We start from the raw sequence: 23,029 nt of genomic DNA on the forward strand, positions 1-23,029 counted from the left end.
TTTTATTTATAAATGTGCTTTGTAAGACTTCAAGGTCATAGTACAGAGTGGCCAAGGAATTAACTTTACACACTCCATTTAAAAAAAATTTTCTAGGGGAAGAAAGAGTAGAATCAAATAAAAACAGATTAAATTAAGGATATGTTGTAGTGAACAAGTTTTTAATTACTTCTTGAATAATTACACAAAGCATAAGAGGTGAAGAGTCATAGGAGTTCCATGCATAATTACTAAAAGCCTGAGCTCCAAGAGAAAGATGCCCAGAGTGTAGAGGACTGTAGCTGAGGAGGAGTGTGGCATTCTCTGTGGGGAGTAATCTTGAAGAAGTCCACTGCTGTACATAGGAGATGAACAATAAAGTTATTTCCATATTATGTACTAGATAACAGTATTATTCTGCATCATCTGCGTTTAGTTCTGAAATGTAACAGTTAAAAGCACAAACAGAGCAATACCATAATCAAGTCTCCAAAAAGTCATTAAGGGGAAAGTCATTACATGAAATATAAAAATTGGACATTGATATATTAGACTTAGAACAAATCAACAGGACATTGGTCTAAATACAACTTAAAAACAGGAAGTTGTGGTTCACCAGTGTTCTCATCAATCTCTAATAAACAAGATATGAATAGAAGGTAGAGCTCTTGGCAGTGTGTATATATTCATTCATTCATTCATTCATTCATTCATTCATTCATTCATTGTCTGGTAGGTTTGGAGACCAAGGCATTTTAATCAAATCTTTGAAAATGAGGTGTGAGAAGACAAAGAACCATTTTAACCACTAAAAGCCAACACACAATATATTGTTCATGCATTTTTGCCCTTACAAGTAAAGCTGTGCTGAGATGAAACCACTAGACCTTGATTTGTCACATCATTTAAAGCAGATAAATAAGCAGTCCTTCCATTATTTTTCAATCCGCTGAAGGTTCTCATTTAGAGTAGGATAATGAAAATTAATGGCCTGGAAAAGAGGAATTAAGAAGATGTATTTAAAGGCCAGTGAGAAGACGTTTAAATCCATGTCGATCACGTTGCAGATTTTTGCTGAAATAAACATTATGAGAAAAACACATATATATGACTGTATCTCAAGGCTATGCTTTCTAAATTAATGTTGGTTACTCAATTAGAATAATTACAGTAAAAAAATTTTGTGGAAAAAAAATTGTGGATAATTTACAAAAAAAGTAATAATAAATAAATAAATAAAACCCATGTTAAGTGAAAGTAAAGGCTCAAATATGAAAAAGTCATTACTGAGTTATTCAGAAGTTAATTAAGCCATAAACTACATGACCAACAGTTTGGGAATACAAGCTCGTTCTACATTTCCTCTGAAATTAAAGCTCGTAACTGATATTTTGTCTCCATCAGCAACAATAACTGTTTCTACTGAGAAGTCTTTCTACTGGGTATTGGGACATTGCTGTGAGGATTTCATAGCATTCTGCCATAAGAACATTAATACTGTATCATTATACTGATGGTGGATTAGTTTTGAATCTTAAAAGCCACTCCAGTTCATCCCACTTTTACTATATGGAACACCATCACTTCAGAGAGCAGTTCTCATGTGCTACTGCTCCAGAGAATTTTGGACATGTCGGCCTAGTATATCAGCTGATGATTTTGAGTGTACCCTTAAAATAAACTCTAGTTTTCAAACACTGTTCTTATATCACATCAGTTTAAGACCATCTTTACTGGTTTGGCCTTAATATTTCTATTAATTAAAGAGGAGAGACATATAAGTTGGTGGATCACCAGGTGGGCCTTGGTCAAATTTGGGTATACCCAAGCCCACCCTGGCCGACTCAAGCTACGCCCCTGCCACATAACCAGTACAAACTTATGTACTTCATTTAGGTTAGTAATAAAACTCCAAGGCATTTGTTTCATTTATAAGACTCTAATAAATCCTCATTCTTAAGTGACCCCTTTGCATCTGAGCCTTTATAGATACTGTTCTGGAATGCATTCATTCATTTTCTGGAACTGTCCCATCCTGCTTAGGGTCATTGTGGGTCCGGAACCCACGCAGAACAAATAAGCTCAAAGCAGGAACACACCCCGGACAGGCGGAAAGGTCACCAGCCCACCACAGGGAACCACGCATTCACCCAATCACTCTCACTCACTCAAACATTTGCCAATACACTTACAAACATTGTTGTTCCGACGACATGAATCATAAAAGTGTGGTCCTTGCCATCTTTGATGCCATCACTGCAATATGTAATTGTGTTTCAAAGTTGCCAGCACTTCAGTAGGTGTGTGTGTGTGAGAGAGAGAAAGAGTGTGAGCGTGTGTGTAGAGGTGAGCTAATGTATTCAGTCTAATGCAGAGTATTAACGAGCTCTCTAAGGACTCACACTAGGATTTTTAAAAAATGTTGTTTTGATAAACTTTCATCAAAGAAGATTGCTCTCAGGTGTTTAAAATCCAGTAACGTTCATCCTAAATATGTCCTTGTCCAGTTCAGTTTTATTCTTCTCCCTCCAGCCTTCGTTTTTGAAAACTTTGTGTGATCCTGCACGGGTTCTGCATTTTAAAATCACTCTTTAGCATTTCTACATTGCTAATCCAAGAACATCATAGGTCTAAAATTTCCTTTGCAGTCATTACAGTATGATCTTATTGCTTATACTTTCCAGCAGTTTAAATGTGGTATAATATTCTAGTTTAATAATCTTATGAGTACTGTATGTCATATAACTTGTTTTGAAATAGTAATGAAAACTCATTTTTGAACCTATGTGCCGAGTTAAATTCCTACACTCTGTGGAAAAAAAAAAGTTTGTGCACACCTGCTCATCTAACATTTCTTCTGATTTTAAAGGTACTATAAAGGAAATTGTTCCGTTTGCTACATTAACAGCTTCTACTCTTTACACTAGGGCTTTACGCTACATGTCAGAGTATTGCTGTGAGGATTTGATGACTCCAAGAAATAAAGTACAGATGTTAGATGACATGTTCTTGATCCCACGTTTTACTCCAGCTTATGCCATCACTCTAGAAAACACAGTTCCACTGCTCAACAGCTGTGGAGAAGTTTATTGCTCTAGAGGTTCTTATTTCATTGTAGACATTCCTTTGTAAAAGATATAAGCTGTGTGTGCACAACTGAACACCTGTGTCAGCAACGGGTGCAGAGTTCACTAATTATAGGAAGTGTCTACTATCTTTCAGACATAGTTAACATGCATAAACCTGACTAATATTTTAACTGCAACATTGATTACATCTGCTTACATTTAAAATTAAGGCAGCTCTTGACTCTTGTAGACTCTACAGACTCCCTGTGTCTGTCTCTCCATCATTCTTCTCTTCACCTCAGTTCCTCTACAGATGGATACCCTGCATCCTCAGCTGTCAGAGATGCTGCGAGGCTCGAGTATGGCCGTCAAACTCCAGCCTTGACTTAAAGTGACACTGTCGTAACTGTGTGTGTGTGTGTGTGTGTGTGTGAGTGTGTATGTCTAGAACTGCAGGAACGATGGTGCATTGAAACTGTTTTGACATTTAATCAGTATAAACAGCAAACACTGTCAGTGCCCTTACACTCGCTGAGCTGCTGCATCCTTGTTGCCAGAGGTGAAGAGACTGAGGATATGTGTGCAAGATGATCGTAGTCCTTTTAGAAAAGAGAATACAAATAATGCCTTTCAGCTGCGGTTTATGCTCATGTACTGTCTGTATTTGCACCATAGTAATATTATAGCAGTCCAAAATTTCAGCTCGTAAGGTCTTTGAAGCTGCTCAGCCAACATTTCCTCTTAAATGAATGCTATTAAAGACACCCTCTTTGCTGCAGTATCAGTCTGATTCTGAGAAGGCTTTACTCTAGATATTAAGACATTTCTTTGAGGATCTGATGGCATTCTTCTCCTGAGGTTGCTACTGAGAAGCAGTGGTGAGCGAAGTACACAAATCATTAACTCGAGTTAAAGTACAGATACCCAAGGTAAAATATTACTCCAGTAAAAGTAAAATTCCTCCATTTAGATTTTCTCTTGAGTAAAAGTACAAAAGTATTTGCCTTCAAATGTAATTAAGTATCAAATGTAAAAGTGTCATGATTTATTGCTTTAATGTCCTATTAGCATTTTTGTAATAAGACTCTTGATTAATGAACTAATTATCACTAAAAATACATCATAGTCACCCTTGGTTCACCAATATTTCAATACAGCATCTTGCTGATGGGTGACTTATTGGTTTGTGCCCGGAGTATCAATGACAGAGGCTCTATTCTCCCTATTTCAGGTCAGTGAAACATCGCAGTGATTTTGAAGCTGTGGTCTTAACCTTTGGGAGTCACTGATCACTCCAGCTTTATCAAATTTCATCACTGGTTCAAGACATCACAGTATGCCGACAAAGTCACATTGAGCATTGCTGTCAATTTCAGTAGAAGGACAGGATTTGAGCCCTATGTTTGTTGTTGTTTAAAATGGAGTGATAAAGTAGAAACAGAAATATTATAATCCAGCTCATGCGTAAAAGTGTCCAAAATGGATGTGGCAGGCGCAGTATTTATTTTAATGTCTTGATAATTATTTGTCTTATAAAGAAACTGTGAAAAGGTAAAGTAAATATAAACGTAGAGAGCAGAGAGTGAGTGTGCCAAGGCAAGAGATGGTTGATTAAAATAAAGATACCAGACATTAAATCACTCACACCTATAAATACAGTCAGCAAAAGCAGGACTTGAACTGACAACCTCTAGGTCCCTGGAGCTGTGTGAATGCGACACTACCTGCTGCACCACCATGCCACCCAAGGCAAACTCCCAAAACAGCTAAGACTCCCAAAGATTAAGTGTTCCTTTATTGGCACTTTTTAATGCCCTTTTTATGGTTTGTCTCTGTAACATTGTTAAGATTAGTACAGTGTTTCTTTAAGCGCTGCTCACATAGTGTGTGTGTATACATAGTGTGCTCTGCTTGATGAAGAGACTGTGGCCAATAGACACCACTGGCTCCTGCTCTTTTGTTCATTTCTGTTTGTAAGTATCACAGCCACAGCACTTTGAACTGGTTCTACTTTGTGTAGAGAACACTGATAACCATGAGAACTGCCTTTGTATGGTCAGTGATGCTAATAAATGAGCAACTTCTGTCAAAGACAGTCACTTTTTGGCATCTATGCCATGTGCTTTATGCTGTAACTAATACAAAGTTGGTCCTAGTCCCTGTTTTCTTGGTCCCTGTTAAAAACTATCCACACATTCCCTTGGCAGTAAATCTAAAGCCTACGGTTGAGTCATAGCAGAATGAGGTGTGTTATGAATTGTATGTGGGAAATACATAACTGTAACAGAGATGAGAATGTAGGCAACATCTAAATAAAGGCAAGAAGGACACAACCGGAAACACAGAATGGATAATGGAGAGAATATATTGTATATGTGATATTTAAAAACAGAAATACAGGATGGTCTGTGCCGACAAAGTAACAAACACCCCACCTAACTGACCAGACAGCTCTACCTCACCAAATAGAAACAAAAAGGAAACCAAAGACAATCTCTTTCCTCACTCCCTAAGTATACCCAAAAACACACAATAACCCCATTCACTAAACAAATGGCAGCCAACCCTACACTGGTGAAAAAAATATATATACATAGTGTACGTATTTACAAACGTTTACAACAAGAAATTTTCCGTCAGTAACCAAAAGGGGCTTAACAAGCTCTTAGTCAAAGTGGTAAGTGTACAAAGTCAAAACCAAGAAACAGAATTCAATATACACAAAGTCACGGAAAAACACAGCACAAACACGGCTGGCTAGCAGTGTTCACACTGGCGTCTTTATGATTCCCAGAGAGGTGACATATAAGAAACAATGACAGACAGAACACATGGACTGGAGTGTGGAACAAATTCTGGATGGATGAACACATGGACATGGGCAAACTGCAGAACTTAGAATTGGACAGAGACAATGAAAAGAGAGAGAGAGAAAACAAATACATACACAGCACAGCGTAACAAAACATATTTTGAACCGGACAATACAATTACAGAAAATGACTAAATAATTGAACGAATGAATGATTGAACTCATTCTGTCCACTCTTCTCTACAGGGTGGGCCATTTATACGGATACACCTTAATAAAATAGGAATGGTTGGTGATATTATCTTTCTGTTTGTTGCACATTAGTATATGGGAGGGGGGGGGGACTTTTCAATATGGGTGGTGACCATGGCGGCCATTTTGAAGTTGGCAATTTTGGATCCAACTTTTGTTTTTTTAATGGGAAGAGGGTCATGTGACACATCAAACTTATTGGGAATTTTACAAAAAAATGCTGTTCTTGGTTTTAACGTAACTTTATTCATTCATGAGTTATTTACAAGTTTCTGACCACTTATAAAATGTGCTCAAAGTGCTGCCCATTGTGTTGGATTGTCAATGCAACCCTTTTCACACGCTGATAGCAACACCGCAGGAGAAATGCTAGTACAGTGGAACCTCTACTTACAAAATTGATCCGTTCCATGACCCGGTTCGTAAGTAGAAAAGTTCATTCTCGAGTCAATTTTCCCCATTTAAAATAATGGAAAATCATTGGTTCCAGCCCACCCCGAAAGTCACCCTTTTTGCACTGATATATGTTTACAAAACTCTCATATTAGTAAAATAAATACATGTAGCATTACTAAAAATAAAAAAGAAATACAGTGGTAACAGTAATACACGACTGGCTGGAGGAATAACACAGGCACTGGCTGTATGACGGGAGGTGGGAGGTGGGGGGTGGGTGAAATAACGGAGAGTAGGCGGGTGAATGTGGGGAGACGAAGCGTAGATATGGCTTAACTTAGCACAAATTTTGATGTCTGCTATTTACACTAATGCTAAATTGCTAAAACTACAATTTGCTAATCTTAAAAGCTCGAGGGTCGAGAGAACGAGAGAAAATGGGTCAATGACTCAAGTCTGGGCGCGCTGAAAGACTCGCCCATTAGGGTCAGTGGCCATTTCCAGCCGCCGGCTCGGCAGAGGCTCGGGTTCGTTTCTAGAGTCATGGTTCGTTGGTGGAGGCAAAAAATACTCAAATATTCAGATATGGTTTGTATCTTGGAAAGTTCGTTAGTATAGGTGTTCGTAAGTAGAGGTTCCACTGTACAGGCTTCCAGTATCCGTAGTTTCAGATGCTGCACATCTCGTATCTTCAAAGCATAGACAATTGCCTTCAGATGACCCCAAAGATAAAAGTCAGATCGGGAGACTTTGGGGGCCATTCAACTGGCCCACAACGACCAATCCACGTTCCAGGAAACTGTTCATCTAGGAATGCTCGGACCTGACACCCATAATGTGGTAGTGCACCATCTTGCAGGAAAAACTCCGGGAATGTCCCAGCTTCAGTGCATAAAGAGGGAAACACATCATCATGTAACAATTTCGCATATCCAGTGGCCTTAAGGTTTCCATTGATGAAGAATGGCCCCACTATCTTGTACCCCATATACCACACCATACTCTCAAGATGTGCAGCACCTGAAACTACGGATTCTGGAAGCCTGTGCTAGCATTTTTCATGCGGTGTTGCTATCAGTGTGTGAAGAGTGGGAGAAGAGGGTTGCATTGACAATCCAACACACTTTGAACACATTTTATAAGTTGTCAGAAACTTGTAAATAACTCATGAAAGAATAAAGTTATGTTAAACAGCAGAGGCACACCATTGTTTTTCTTGAGAAATTCCCAATAAGTTTGATGTGTCACATGACCCTCTTCCCGTTGAAAAAAAAAACAAAAGTTGGATCCAAAATGGCCGACTACAAAATGGCCACCATGGTCACCACCCATCTTGAAAAGTTTCCCCCCTCCCATATACTAATGTGCCACAAACAGGAAGTTAATATCACCAACCATTCCCATTTAGGTGGGAATTTATTTCCCTTATTAAGGTGTATCCAGATAAATGGCCCACCCTGTATAACAAAATACACTTATTTTAAACAGTATAATCTATACTTTAGCCTCTCATCACAATTTATTTTTATTTATATATTTTTATCATTGACACCCCATTAAAATATTGGATTCCATGTTATTTATATTATTTGAATTTTTTAAGTTAGTCCATTTACCCTGAAATCTTGGTACAATATGAAAGGCAGCAGGGGCATTTAAATTATGTCTAAAAATTAAAAATTACATAAATAGAAATGGATTTTAAAAATAAACAGGACCATGCTTATGATCAGAGAATTTATGTCTAAATGTACCATGCAGGATGCATACACACAGAAGACGTGATTGCTTATCACATAATCTGGCCAAAATTTTGGCCAGAGTTTTTCTCAGGTTTTGCAGAACAACTGTGGTAATATTCCCAGGCCTACAATTATTCATTTCCGATTCATAGATATTGTCCAGAATTATAATAAAAACTCCATTTGCAGTTTCAGAAGTGGAAACAATATTCCTCTTGGTGGGGGGTTTGTTATGGACGGGAGACATTATCACCGATCCTAAAACTGTTTGAACAGATGAGAACAAGGCAGAAGCCCTGCACATGAAGGAGCACAGGATCCTTCTCATCACCCTTCTTCATCCAAAATATGAGTATGTGTGAGAATCTTTAGAGCAATCGTTATTCAGTTTTGGTCAGATAGTCACCAACTTCAGTGTTGATGCTGCAGGGCATGACTGACGTTTACAAGCAACAATCTACAGCCCTTAGGCTTTTAGGAAGCCCCCCCCCCCCCCCCCCACAATATAGTACTCAAGGCTGAAAAAATATACGATTGTATGATTTTGTGGATTTATGGTCATGTTAAATTCGAAATGAGATTGAAAGGAATTGTCATGAAAAAATAATTTGTGATTTATCAACTCAGTAATGAACATTGTACTGTAGGTCATTCATAAGACACATACATGTTTGATCCTAGGGCTGTAAAATGTGTTCATGCACAATAGTCACATCACAGGACATGCAATGTCACATGGAGTCAGCTTCTGTGGAAAGAGCTTTAGACACCATGACTGTATTTGTTTAATGTCTTCAAGCTGTGCAGTGCACAATGACATCTCCTAATGATTAAGGCATTCTGGAATGACATATACTACCAACTGTTAAAGCTTGGTCTCAGTTGCAGGTCATGGGTTCTGCATTAGGATAATGACCCAAAACACACAGAGCAAAGCACTCAGGAATGGCTAAAAACATAACAGCAGACTCTTCTGAAATGGTCTTCTATGAGCCCTGATCTGAATCCTATTGGACATCTGTGGAAAGAGGTGAAACATCCATCTTGAGAGGGGCCAAATCTGTATTCAGAGCTACAGAAACAGATTATTTTTAGTGATTCAAGCATCTAACTATATTTTTGAAGCCACTGACTAATTTATGAAGCTCAGTACACTTTATCCAATTTTCTTAGTGCGTTTTGTAATTGTCTCCTGTTGATGAACGACTAAAGGGAATTTTATACCCCAGTGAAGGAAGAATTCTGGGTTGAAGAGTTCCTGAAATAGTTAAATGTAGATAAAAAGCAAAACTGTTGTATTTATAGGGAGTTTATGCTCTCTTCGTTGAATTAATAGCTTCTGCTGTTTTCAGAAGGCCCCCCCATTGTGGAAACATTCTTGTGAGATTTTAATTGCACTCTGCTGTGAGAGGTTTAGAGAGGCTAGGTAGGTACTGATGTTGAATAATAAGGATCACATATAGCATTCAAGAGGTATAGGATAGAGTTCCATTATTTTAGAACATGCAAAAGCATTTTTTTTACAAAGGCAGTGAGAAATACATTAATGTGTTCTTCCCTATTTAGCCTGATGGAAATCTAAAGCCTCAGGGGTAGTGGTTTACTGTGACAGCTTTTCCTTTAATAGACAATTGACCAAATAACCAGTGTTCACTGTAATGCTGACAGTTGAAGGTTTTTTTTTTCCACCTGGCTGCTTGACTTAATTGTACCTAATTGTGGGATAAAGTTGTTGCTGAGGACAAACTTTAGGACATAGAAGGACAAGGATCTCAGGAGTGTTGAGAAGCATGTTTGCTGTTTTGGAAGCACAGAATTGGGGCTCAAAGGGAGAAAAACTTTAAATAGGCTATTAAACATCCATGGTTTGGTCTGTAAATCAGTTTCTAGCCCATTGTCTAGTGCGAGGCGATATTGCATGGGGTCCTGATGCTATTTCCAAACACATGACAGGTGGAGGCAAGACTAAAAGGACTGAGAGGCTGATCTGTAGGGACATATGGACAGTGAGATGGACGGAGGCTGAACATCTAGGCAATATGTGTGCTGGAGAAGCTCAGTGACTCAGTTTTACACTGTATTTCTTCCCTAAGGGCAGCTACAACCTCTTGCTTTATTGCCCTCAGGGCATTAAGGAATACTAACAAGCCCTCTGCCATTCCACTAAGAATCTACTCTCCCCTGTTCAGTTTGCAGGGCTGATTAACTCTATGAACTTGTATTATTATTTATATTATTTACTACTGTGATCTATTTATATATATTTTTGGAATACACACTCTAAATACGCTGCTGCTGTGGTTGAATCATTAGGACATTAGTTTCAAATTCTGCAACTAAAAATGTTCATTTTACAGCAGAAAAATGTATTGTAACTTAGTATAACGTGATGGTAATCTATTTAATATAATCATCAACCATTTTGTGTTCAGATTCATCAAATATTGAAGTAATTTATGTTTAGACTTTGGTTAAAAACTGATGGGTTAAATTTTTTTTTAAATGATTCATGTTTATTTTCCAATATGTTTAATTTTATGAGGAAAAAAGTCTTGCTAGCTGTTCTGGAAATGTTAGATACTTCACTGAGTGAATATGAGTGGTAGCCTGACCAGTGCATTGTAGTCAGCTATTGAACTTGAAGAGCAAAGTTAACTTTAGGCCATGATTCTTTACTAAAAGAGTCAGACTAAAAATGCTACATAAAAGTCAAATTTAAAAACTTACTATGATTACAAAACTTACTTTTGAACATTTTTACTATAGTATATTCCCAGCAACCCACTTGGGCACTACCAACAAGAAGCATTACCGCAGAGAGATTTTTTGTATGTTTATAACTGGCCTACTGCTAGAAAATTAGGGTAGAGTGATGATGGCAAAATTTAGACTTTTTTACAATTTTAATTTTTAAGGTTTTTCCTGGTTTCTGAGCAGGTTTTGTATTTATAGCCTTAAAGGGAATGTCTACAATTGTGAGGACACACAGTTCTCTCTGGTTTGTTTACGATCATAAGCTCTGCGTATTTTTAGAGGACACGATATGAGGGGGGAAAAAAACAACAACAGTTGTTTGTATGTGGCTGAAGTTAAACTTGTCTGTAAGTTTTTATGCACTGCTGGAATTACCACAGAAACTCATTTGTAACTCATGTTGTTTAATTTTGTAGCACTTTCGGTAATGCAGTTAGCTGTCCCCGGATTTTAGAGACATTTCCACATCAAGTGATCTGACACAGCAACAATAAGTCAATATTACCCACCCATGGAGCAGGAATAGTGCAATATCCTCATCTCGGTTCACACATTTCAACATGTGGAGTTCTCTCCATTGTCTAAAATCCTCCAGATCCCATTTCACACATCAGCACACAGAGAGAGGAAACCTAGCATAACAATCCATGACAGTTAATATTTTTTACTAATTTACAGACACCGGGATTTTGTAAACACATTAGACCTGTTTCCAGTATGCAAAATAGACTGGAAAGCAACAAATGGTGAGGAAACATCTTGTGAATTTTATAAAAAAAATGTTTTTTGAATACAATCATGAATGTCACCTTTAACTGAAGCTTTAAAAGTGATTTGCCACTGCTAAATAATGCACTACATAAAATAGTCCTTGCTTTTCTCTGATGTTTAGCATCGTACTTCCGCAAGGTCTGCGTTTGCATATTCATTTTCTAAATGACCTGTATTTTTCAGCATCTTCCATTCAGAAAATTTGGCATGTCTAAGGTATTAGAAGGTATTAAGAAGTCTGCCCAGAAGAAACACAGCTTAGCTAACCTCAAGCTTACAAACAGCTGGGAACAGCTAGTTGTACAAGAGTATACCATCTGTTCCAGCTCTGTAAAACAACAAGCGTTATTAAAGGCTTTCAGGTCCTCTGTTGTGTAACTGTTCATCGACTTGAAAACTTCAAGAGTGCATTATTAGATCACATTTCTTTATGTCTTTATATGCAGTCATGCAATCCCTGCTTTAGCACTGTTCAAACAACTTTTGCTTTCAGGGCATGGGTTCTAAGCAAAATCTTTAACATTCAGGATTATAGGGTCGATGTGTCACAGTGGTTCATTTCTGCGGAAAATGTGATGCATGCATTTGTTCTCGGATCCACGATTCACTGAGTGCAGAGCTGTCAGGAGGAATCTCTTTCCTAGGGACTGTATATTTAGTGTACCGTGTATAGTGTGTATGCATCTGTATATACAGTATATACATGAGTTTTAGATGTTCAGAAGAGATGTTGTGCGTGACAGAATTTACATAGAATAAACAAACATGAAAAGATCATAAGTGATATCTCTTATTAGAAAGGTTTTCAGGAGCTAATCTACAAACACACACACACACACACATCACAAAAATAAAGAATTCAAGATGCTTTTTTTTTTAGAAAACTCTTTCATACAGCTCTGTTGTTATGTCAGCGAGATCTGGCCCATTTTTTAGAATTCCTCCAATGCCTCCTCCATTTCCAAGAAACTGAGGGGTATGGTGCATCATAGTGTGTCTTTCTAGGCCTTCAGTATCCTGCTGGTATTGTTCTTACACAGCAAAAGGAACACAAACTACAGTAGAGTTAATCAAACAACTAAGTATTGCATTGGATATGTCAGTAAACCGTGATATATTAGCTCACGCTGTCTGAAATGTGCGTGACTGAGTGCTGAGGAGAAGCTTTTGTATGTCAGTGCTAGCAAGGACTCTCTTATCCTCAAGTCACAGATAACTATAGATAGTAAAAACTGGTGAAAGGTGTGCTTTGAAACTTTGAATGCAAGTTTCTCTCAAGGGCAGTTCAAAGCTTTATATGTTATCTAAATTCCCACCGTTGTTATTTGACCTTAAAATTAGTGTTTGATAAAATTAGCTGAAAGGTTTCTTAGAATATTGTGGATTTCTTTTTTCTGTATTTAAAGAGGCAAATTCATGCATTCATTACTGTCACACCCTTGTCCTGTCGTGTCTGTTTTTCCCGCCATGTGCTCACTTAGCACATGGCTCTGTTTGTTATTGTTCATGTCGCCACCCTAGTCCCGCCTTAGTCCTGCCTTTGTCCCGTTATTGTCTCCAGGTGTTCCTCGTTTGTCTTGTCCTGATATACCCCTGTAGTTTGAGTGCTCCTTGGTCTGGTGTTGTGTGTGTAGATGTATGTTTATCAGTCCTTCTGTGTACATGTGTCTACCCCAGTTCATGGCTGTCTGCCTTTGGTTAAGTTCATAGTTTAGTCTTGTCTAGTTCCATGTATTTACCATTGTTTATTTTGATTCTGTCCTCGTTTAAATAAAATTCCTTGTGTTTACATCCGTCTCCTCGTTCTCCCTATACAGCCGTGACAATTACAATAGAGGACTGTTTTTAAATGACACCTCAAGAAAATTCTGCACTTAGTTTTATTAACGAAAAAAAAATCTCATGAATACCCAAGTATATAAATTACATCAAATGCCTGCATATATTCCATTCATTTTCATATTATATATATATATATATTCATTTTAATGTCTTCTGCCAGCTCATAATACAGTATTTTTTTTACATATTGAGATTTACTGTAAAAACTCTGTTTTACTGTTTTTCTACATTGTACCACTGTTTTTATCCATATCTGGGCTATGGTGACAAAAATACATTTAGTAGGGCAGCACTATTCAGATGCATGTGCTTTAGAAATTTGTCTACTCGCCTTCTTGGGCAAAGTGACGTTTTAACAACAGTTCCCAGAATCACTCATTACCAGACCTCCCTTACGATATTGTAAGGATGTGTATGTGTATCTTTGTCTGTGGCGAACAGTAGCAGCTGTCTGAGCTCAGGCAAATTGATGAGACCTGACTGTGTGCTTCCCCTCTATTTACCTGCTTCAGTAAACATGGCTCCATCTTTATAGCTCCATTCACCCAGGGACAGAGAAGGCTACAGTGTTCAGCCCCATTAAATAGACTCATCCCAAGAGGCAGAGTTATCTACTGCAGCACAGGAGGCTCAAGAGAGTCAAGCTCAAGCGTCCAGGAAAATGAAGCAGCATGCCAGTAATGTGTCAGTGGGAATTTACCCTGCATGTGTCACATGCTAGTTATTGTCATGCAGTGTCCCATCAGAGCCATAAGCTGATTGTATCACTGATTTAGTCAGACTGTGGTTTTGAGTAAGATCACTTAACAAGAGAATAGAATCATCACTGTTACATAGTCTGCTAAAAGTCAACATACTATAGGCCAGTTGTGATTTCCAATTTAGATATTTATTTATTTGGTCCAAATAAAATCAAGAAATCATGTTTTTTCATTTTCTAAAGCTTGTCTGTATCATTTGAATCTAGGAGATGCTCCACAAGTACTTTCAAAAATATTAAACCTTTTTCAATGAATTTGCATTAAAGGTTTTTAGCCATTTTGCTTTCCCTGCAAAGTTATTATTTTTATTTATTTATTTTATTACTTTATTTTATATTTGGGAAAGTAGGACAATAGGGCCATTAAATCATTTTTACCACCAAAGTAGCAAACAATACTTATTATGTATTGTTTACATTTTTTTTAAGTTAAAGTCACAAGACAAGAAGAATCTAATTTCTTTAACCCTCTGGGGTCTAAGGACACTTTCACAATTTTTGAAAATCTTGTCAGATTCACATTTACGTTCATTTCATTGCTGTATGTTTCATAACAAACACTTCAGAGTCTGAAAAATTTGATATGAAACATATGATCCAGTTGATGTTCCATAGGATGGGTCCCCCACACAGGTAGTGGCCATGTTTAAAATAGTTGTAGAACTACTAAAAGGTGTCAGTATAATGACTGTTTCATAACATGAAGACGAATCATTAGACATAATGGCTCATTGCTCCTTTAAACTAAAAGTTTTCCCTTCTCCAGAAGTTGTGTTAGATACCCAGTCTGATCAGGTTACTTTTTAATATGGCATGTCTAAAAAGGGAGAAAGAATAAAAACTAATATGTCAGTAAATTGGCCATTAGCTTCACTCATGCAGCCTGGTAATAGAATCCTTGGCCAGAGTTTAAGCAGAGTCTGTATTAAACTAGATTTCCCATCCTGGGTTAGAGTCATGGGTATGACACCACTGGACATATTATTGGTTCATGTTTTAAAATAAGGGGAGCATCCATTATTTGTTTTTTTACTTAAACAAATATTGCAAAATGTCTGTATATTTGCATTTTATTTGCTTCTGTTTATTTACAGTAATTATGTTCTCTGTAAATGATGTGCACTTATTTCCAAATCAGCATATTGTGTAATCTGACCACAGGAAAGCAATCTTATTTGCTGAGGGTCTGCAAAATTCAAAATGGACCCAGAAATAGATCGTATATAGATGAATAGTATGAGTTGCTCCTACGCAATTGCTCCTACTAATATATTCTACAAGGATCCTGAGATAATGTATGAAATCTACAATATTTATATAAGCTTAACAAGCGCTAAGACTGATGGCCATGCTTTCTCCTCTTAATGCAGTTTTAATGCTGTGGAACAATTAGCTGGCTCTTTCACACCTCATCTCCTTCTGGTGTGATGAAAGTTTGATTTACTCTGTTAGAAGCAGTTAACCAGGGCCTTGTCTACTGTCCTTACCATGAGAAATGCACTTTAGTGTGTGGAAATAATTTTTTTTACTGATACCACAGCAATCTGCATTTAAAACAGTGGCTAAGGATGAATTATGCAGGCAGAACAGTCATGGGATAAAATGTTAAGCTAAAATGCTCCAGGACTATTGTGTGATTTACTGCAGTGTTTGCGTTGATGAGGTAAACAGAGGCTGAATCCTACTTTATGTGTTGAGTTCCATATATGTTTACTGGATCACATCTGGTTAAAATATCAGCATTATTTCATCATGATCTCATTGGCAGTTTCAAAATATTCAAGCATTTCTGTGTGTTCTAGGAATTCATGTCCTTGCATGACATTTTTCACTGCATGACTTCTTAAATTATCCTGAATAATGAGGATACATGCTGACTTGTCAATAAGGAGCAAATGGAAAAGTCGTATCATTCACTAAGATGCAGAAGAGACAAAACTGTAAGTATTTAATTTCTTCTCGTTTTGAGCACCTAAATCATTCTTATTTTTAAAGACAGATGAAATGAACAGTGCATTTGTAAAATAATTGGAACAAATTATCACTAATGTGGAGTTTAAACTGTAATTTTCTCTTTAATAGCCTTCAATCCTTCTTCTGTGTTTGTCCTGGCAATTACACAACCCATCCATCGTGCTCTGTTCTTGTGGTTTAACACGTTCTTTCTTGCAATGCATCTTGTCAAGAATGGTCTTCTGAAAGATCACTTATTCACTTAGTATTTGAGCAAGCGGTGAGCTGTCATTCATTCGTTCATTTTCTTTAACCCTTGTCCTGATCAGGATGGTGGTCCTGTCATGCAAATCTGTTTCTTTTGTGAAATGTAAATTGTACTGGTAAAGAATCAGATCTAGAACTGAGCAGGAGATTCAAATGAAATCTCTGTTTAGTGAAATGTTGTATTCTTGTTTGTGTGTTGGTGTTGAATCTTGTGAACTGGAGGGTGACTGTATGATGGGGAACAAAGCATGGTTCAAATGGTTAGAGTCATGTGATTTGCATCTGCAGCATATTATTACCATACTCTAATTTATTTTGTAGAAGGATCTATGCCACATACCTTGTTAAGCACACCCCATTTGCCAATAAATGGTAGAGACTTTCTACCATTCACTGTAAACCTTCATTTGCCAACTGAATAAATCAGGGACATCAGTTCTGTAGCTCTTCTATATTGAGAAAAATTTAGAAAAAGAAAAAGTCCTTGTCACTGATGTGGGGCAGATATTAAAAAAATATTCAAGAGAAGGGTGAGAATTGGGGAAAACAAATCCACAAACGTTCATTTAAAATTTCTATTGAGTTTGTAATTATTTAACATTATACAGAAAATGGGAACCATCAACACAACAAAAACTTTTAAACCACTAAAATTGTAGCACTCAGACAGGCAGAACAAATTTGTGGCATGTTATTATTAAAAGAAAAAAATCAGTGCATGTGCATATTAATTTGGAGATCTGGAGCTACTACCAGCCCAAAAATCCAGTCAGTCTTTTGAAAAATTATTAAGCATGGGACAAAAAAAGTTACTCTGATGTTGTGCTGTAACTTACTTGGAGTCCCAACACTTTCGAACTGTTCCTCTTCCTTGTCTGAGTATCTCCAATCACAGCGCTGGAACTGTGTTTATGTGAAAGAGTGCAAAGACATGGAGCAGAAAAAACACGGCGCGCACTGAGAAATACAGTAAATGTACTGTTAAAATATAACAACAATACAAATTCATAACAAAAACAGAAAAGTGTGGACGTTGAAAACATAAGTTTCTCAGACTCACCGTACCCTAGGTTTACACATTCAGATCTGAGACTTTAAACATCTTAGATTCAGTCTATGCAGTGTTCTTCTTGATAAAGTGAGTGTGTATGAGACAGAAACAATGTAATTAATCTCAGAAACTGAAGGATATACAGCAAAATATCAGCATGCAGTCTAAACATACCAAATGCCGATGGTGCGTCAGTCTGGACTACAGCAATTACTATTGTCTGCCTTAACAACATCCCCCCAGTGGACAGCTGGGACATTCATTAAAAACCTAACTATATCTAGCCTGTCTACTTCTCAGCACTATTTGAATATGTTATGTTCAAGGATTCTGTGTTGTGGGCTTTGATACACTTTACAATGTGGATACTGTGTCCACTGAAACTCATTCTACTTCTGTTGAATATGTCAAATATGAGGCTTATAATGAGCGCAATTAAATAGAATCTAGGATGTTATTCATAATTGCAAACTTTTAAACTTTGTGTTCTCATGTTTACTATTTGGACACCAAAATGTCAGATGTACCCTCAAAACTCAGCCTGCCAAAACAACATACATTTATTTGTTATGTTCCTGCAGTTTTCAGCAACAGGGTGAAATCTTGCACATGGTCTGAGCTGGTTGAGAAGAGTTGTATGTATGCATTTATGAAATACAGACTTTTCTAGTGGTTATTAGTAACTTTAACTTTGTAGCTCTAGTGCTAAATGGAAGAAGCAAAATTTGGACACCAAAAATGCCTTGGCTGATACATTGCTTGGCAAGAAAAATTGTGTAAATTAGATACTGTGTAAATATGAATGAGGGCATATTAACTGTTGCCAGGATTATTTGGTGGCACATGATAATTAACATGTTATTAGCATGAATAGGCCTTTTTTAATGTTTTACACTCGTATATTATTTCTGTCATTGTACTCTGCCCATCAGACTAACAGGGCTTGATTTATTTGTATGACATTTGAACACAGAAGCAACAAGCAAAAGTCACACTTCAAACAACTGTGACTCACTCCGTGGGATGACGGAAAGATGTGATCAAAGCTTTTCACATTTTGTCGGCCACTGAAGTGGGAGTTGTCTGTGAATAAGATTGGATCAATGCTTTTGGCCCTGTTTCATTTTTAACCAGGTCAATCCAGCTAAAATTTTAATGTGTTTTAATTGGAAAAGCAAGGGTGGGGGGGTTGAGGGGGTTGTTTAACCACTGCCAGCATGCACCTCTCAGGAGAGAGTACACAGAGGAAGCTGGAAAAGGTCATAGAGCAGTACTGAGAGCTGCAGGAGAAACCCTGCTGATTGTTGCCTCAATGGGAACAGGGATGAGAGAGAGAGAGAGAGAGAGAGAGAGAGAGAGAGAGAGAAAGAAAGAAAGAAAGAAATGCCCGGACCTCTGGATGATTGGTTTGAATGATTTCTAAACAGCGCCCAGCTGACACAAAGCTATCTACTGCACTGTAGTTTCACTAGGAGACAGGGTAAGAAAGAATCAAGGTTAGAAAGAATTACAAAGAAATGGTTAAATGCACTGTTGAAGAGCAAGTGATAGTTTTACATGGGACATATTGTGAAAAATTCAGTTTGATTTGATGCATTAGCACATTATTACTAGGTGTGGAGCTATAACAACTGTGAAAGAATGAAGACCTTTTTTTTTTAAAGCTGCCTATGGCTCATTCTCATTGAAAGGAATATAATCTGAAACTGGCTGTTCTGAAAAAGGACAGTTTAAACAGGAGAGAATGCTGCTGTGTTCTTTGCAGTTTTGACTATAGCATGTCCCAAATGTTTTATTCAGATCCAAAGAAATGTGTAAACTTGTAGAAAAAAATGGTAGAACGTAAAGTAAAGATGCAAACAAGTTTGTAGAGCAGCACCTGTCAATCTGGGGCCAGTGGGGGCAAAACAGTTGGAAATATAATAAACGTATTACTATTAATACTATAAATGTTCTTTTGACAAGTGTTTGCAAATGTTTTTTTAAATTATTAATGTGGCTTATTTGGCTGAAAATAACAGCACAGGATCGCTGCCAAGATGGCTGCTGAGTAAACAGGCCTTCTAATAAGGTTTCTGCCTTATTACAAATGGATCCCTATTGCCTTTGCAGTACTCCGCATAGATCATGACACTTCTATATTCAATCTTCATCATCCAGTTTAGACAGAGATTCACACACCTTATGAGCTGATTTAGGTCATATACTGAGGGTCATACTATCAGCCTGAGGACCAACAGAGCTCAAAAAGTGGTCCCTGAGCCTGTGATTGAGGAAACCCTTGTGAAGTATATGTATATGAAGATCATATCAACACAAGTTTATTAATAATCAGACAGTAAATCTTTCCTTTATTTTCAGACTAAAGATATATTATTTACAAACATGGATATGAGATGTACTTATGGAGAACAAAACCGCTTATGATTTCACTTTCAGAAGCAAAATTATGATTCAAATCTTTGCAGACAAAACAGGTTAGAACTAAGAACACACTCTCTGGTTGTTAACTAATGCCAGGTAAGATGACTTTCCATACTCCTTTATTACTGCAGGATATCTTCAGCCGAAACTGAGGAGAGAATTTGTCTGACCTAATTCTGTAAGGTCATATTATGTTGAAGAAATCACTGAGTCATTGGGTTTAATTCCGGGGTGAAATGTGCCCTTGGTTTAGAAAGCAGCTCCACTCCTTATTCTAATTACACACTGTACACTCAGATTAAACATGCACTTTAATGGCTCTATTGCTGTAGAGAACCATTTTATTCTATGAAACAAAGCCATGGCCCACATTTAGCTTAGTTCTGTTCACAAATAGTAATCACTACCTTTCACAGTTGTGAAAAGGAATATTTTGAGATTCAAAGCAGAAATAACATCATTTCTGTCTCTAGTCACCTTCCAGAAAGACTTTACATAAGATAAATATACACTCGGTTCTCTCAATGATTTCAGAATGACTATAATTAAGAACAAACAAGACACTGTAGACTATGGTGTTGTGATTGGGTCTTAAATGTAATCCAGCCTTGTGACACTTCATTCAGATTAAAAAATTATAACTGACAGTTTTCATGCCTTTATTTATAGACATAATACACTGAACGCCACTAGTAAAACCTCTGAGAGGTTAAGTGAATAACATTGATTATCTCATTACACTGGCACTTGTTAATCGGTGGGATATATTAGGCAGGAAGTGAATTGTGAGCTCTTAAAGCAGGATCTTGCATGCTGCCACACTGAAAGATTTGAAGAACATAACAACATTCAATGTGCTGACCATCAAGATCCCCACGTCTCCATATATTTAGCATCATTGGAAAAGATTCTGGAAAAAATAAGTCTGTTTGCTGGAGGCCCCACCTCAAAACTTACAGGACTTACCAGTCTTGATGCCAGATACCACAGGACACCCTCAGAGAAAATGAAAAAGTCCATGCCCTGAGGCATTCTATTTAATTAATGTTATGACAGATTACTGTATGTGCGTTTAAGAGACATTGTACTTTGATAACAGACGATATGATAACAATGAAAGTATATAGTCAGTCAGTGACTTTCATCACTCATCACATTTACACTGAGGTTTGCCCCAGTGGTGGCTGATGAGGGCTGTTTGTGCCACATTTTTAAACATCCCAAACCAATTGAACACATTCTGCAGGACACCAAAACTCAAAAACACAAAATTAGCCATTTCATTATATATAAAAGCAAATCAAGGCTAATAGTTATAAATATAATCATAAATTGCAGCTCTAATTAAATTATAATGCAGTGGAGTAGCTGGTGCTATGATGCATGTGCATATATGTATGTGATGGATGATTGGTGTTGCAGTAGAAATGCCACTAGAGATGAGTTATGCTGCTTATCAGCCCAATGCTGAGAAGCTTCATTCCACACTAGCCAACACCTGGCACGATTCATTGTGTACCTAGTCTGTGTGCAGGTGCTGCAGAGCATCCCTTTTTGTTTCATGCTTTTCTAAATATATTATACAAGCCGTGCAGGCGCTTTTGAATATTTGTGTCCACGATGGGGGCACCTTAAAGTAAGTAACAACATTGGCTACAAAGATTTGTAATTCTTTAAACATTTTAACATGCCAGTATGATTGAGATATGACTATGGCTTGTGTGGAAATAATTGATCAGAGATGTGTAATTGAAGAATTTATGTTTTCCTCACAGATAAAAACTACATCTCAGAATAATCAAAGTACTCTTGTGGTATTTAGTAGTTCAATGTGGGTGAAGATTTTTCCTATGTATATGGCAGCCTACTAATTTAGTTAAATGTCAAGCATGACACACATTCCTGGGCCTGGATCAAGCCACACTGTAGCCAAGAGGATCATCTTTCGCATGGCTTTGTGTTCTAACTTTATAAAAGGAGTGCTTCCCAAAAGCAAAGTAATATTGGACAAAGGAAACTAGCAGAATGTAAACACCCCTTTTTAAGTTTTATTAAGGTCTTAATTTGCAGTACATGGTTGCAAAAAAATTGTATTTGCTTCTTGATAAAGTGCTTTAGTGCTTTATGACACCAACAGACCATAAGTGAGGCGATTTAGGCACATAATTTTGATAAAAAAATTTGAGAACATGAACATTCCAGAACATGAAAATCCACAGAAGCTAGGGAGGTTTGTGCCTGGCCAATACTTGGATGGGAGACCTCACAAGCCTGTGGTGTGGTTGGGGCCAACAGGGGACACTGTCCCAGGGGTCTGTGTGGATCCCAGTGTCTTGACAGCTGTGACAGGGACACTATTCTGAACCAATGGCACTGTGCATTGGAAAAGACATCAAACCAAGTTCACATCAGGTCCCTGGGCATTTTCTCAAAAAGAGTCAGGGTGTTATCCCAATGTTTGGCAAAATCTACCACCGTGGTCACTTCTGTCCTCCTAATCATCCCTGTCTTCAACTGGATAAATCAGTCCCTCTCGTCTCCTTGATGCATGATGAGTGTACTGCTGCTGATTAGCTGAAGAGGCTGGTTGAAGGAACTCCCTAATATCCCTAAAAATATTTTAAGTATCTAGAAAAGTGATAGGCCATGTGATATGAAAATAAACATTACCTGTGCATTAAAATGTGCAGAAGTGTGTTCTCTGTCAAGATGAATTCAATTAGAAGCATCTTTTCTCACTTTCAGCTTCTGTTGGAAAAGACAGAGATTAATAACTGCCATCACTTCAATACTGAGGCTGGCAGGCAGTGTGCAGACAGTGTCCTACAGCAAGTAATAAGCTAATATACAGTATGTCTCCAACAAAACAGCCACCGGGGAGAGAAGATGTGGGTGAGTTATGGAGACTCTGCCAGGCTGCCACCAACATGTTAGGTCCATTATTGCAAATGTTTTCAT

The 23,029-nt window shown here is 37.5% G+C and overlaps 1 long non-coding RNA gene across 1 annotated transcript; it reads right to left on the reverse strand.

Moving 5' to 3' along the window:
• Positions 1 to 16,412: 16,412 nt before the first annotated feature.
• On the reverse strand, positions 16,413 to 22,775 carry LOC136702218 (uncharacterized). Its single transcript, XR_010803903.1, has 4 exons — positions 22,742 to 22,775; positions 17,433 to 17,499; positions 16,937 to 17,045; positions 16,413 to 16,823 (listed from the first exon to the last, which is right to left on the reverse strand). It is a non-coding gene; the product is annotated as an uncharacterized lncRNA (long non-coding RNA).
• Between the last annotated feature and the right edge of the window lie 254 nt (positions 22,776 to 23,029).

Source organism: Hoplias malabaricus, chromosome 7 (genome assembly GCF_029633855.1).
Source record: "Hoplias malabaricus isolate fHopMal1 chromosome 7, fHopMal1.hap1, whole genome shotgun sequence".
Classification (NCBI taxonomy): Eukaryota; Metazoa; Chordata; class Actinopteri; order Characiformes; family Erythrinidae; genus Hoplias; species Hoplias malabaricus.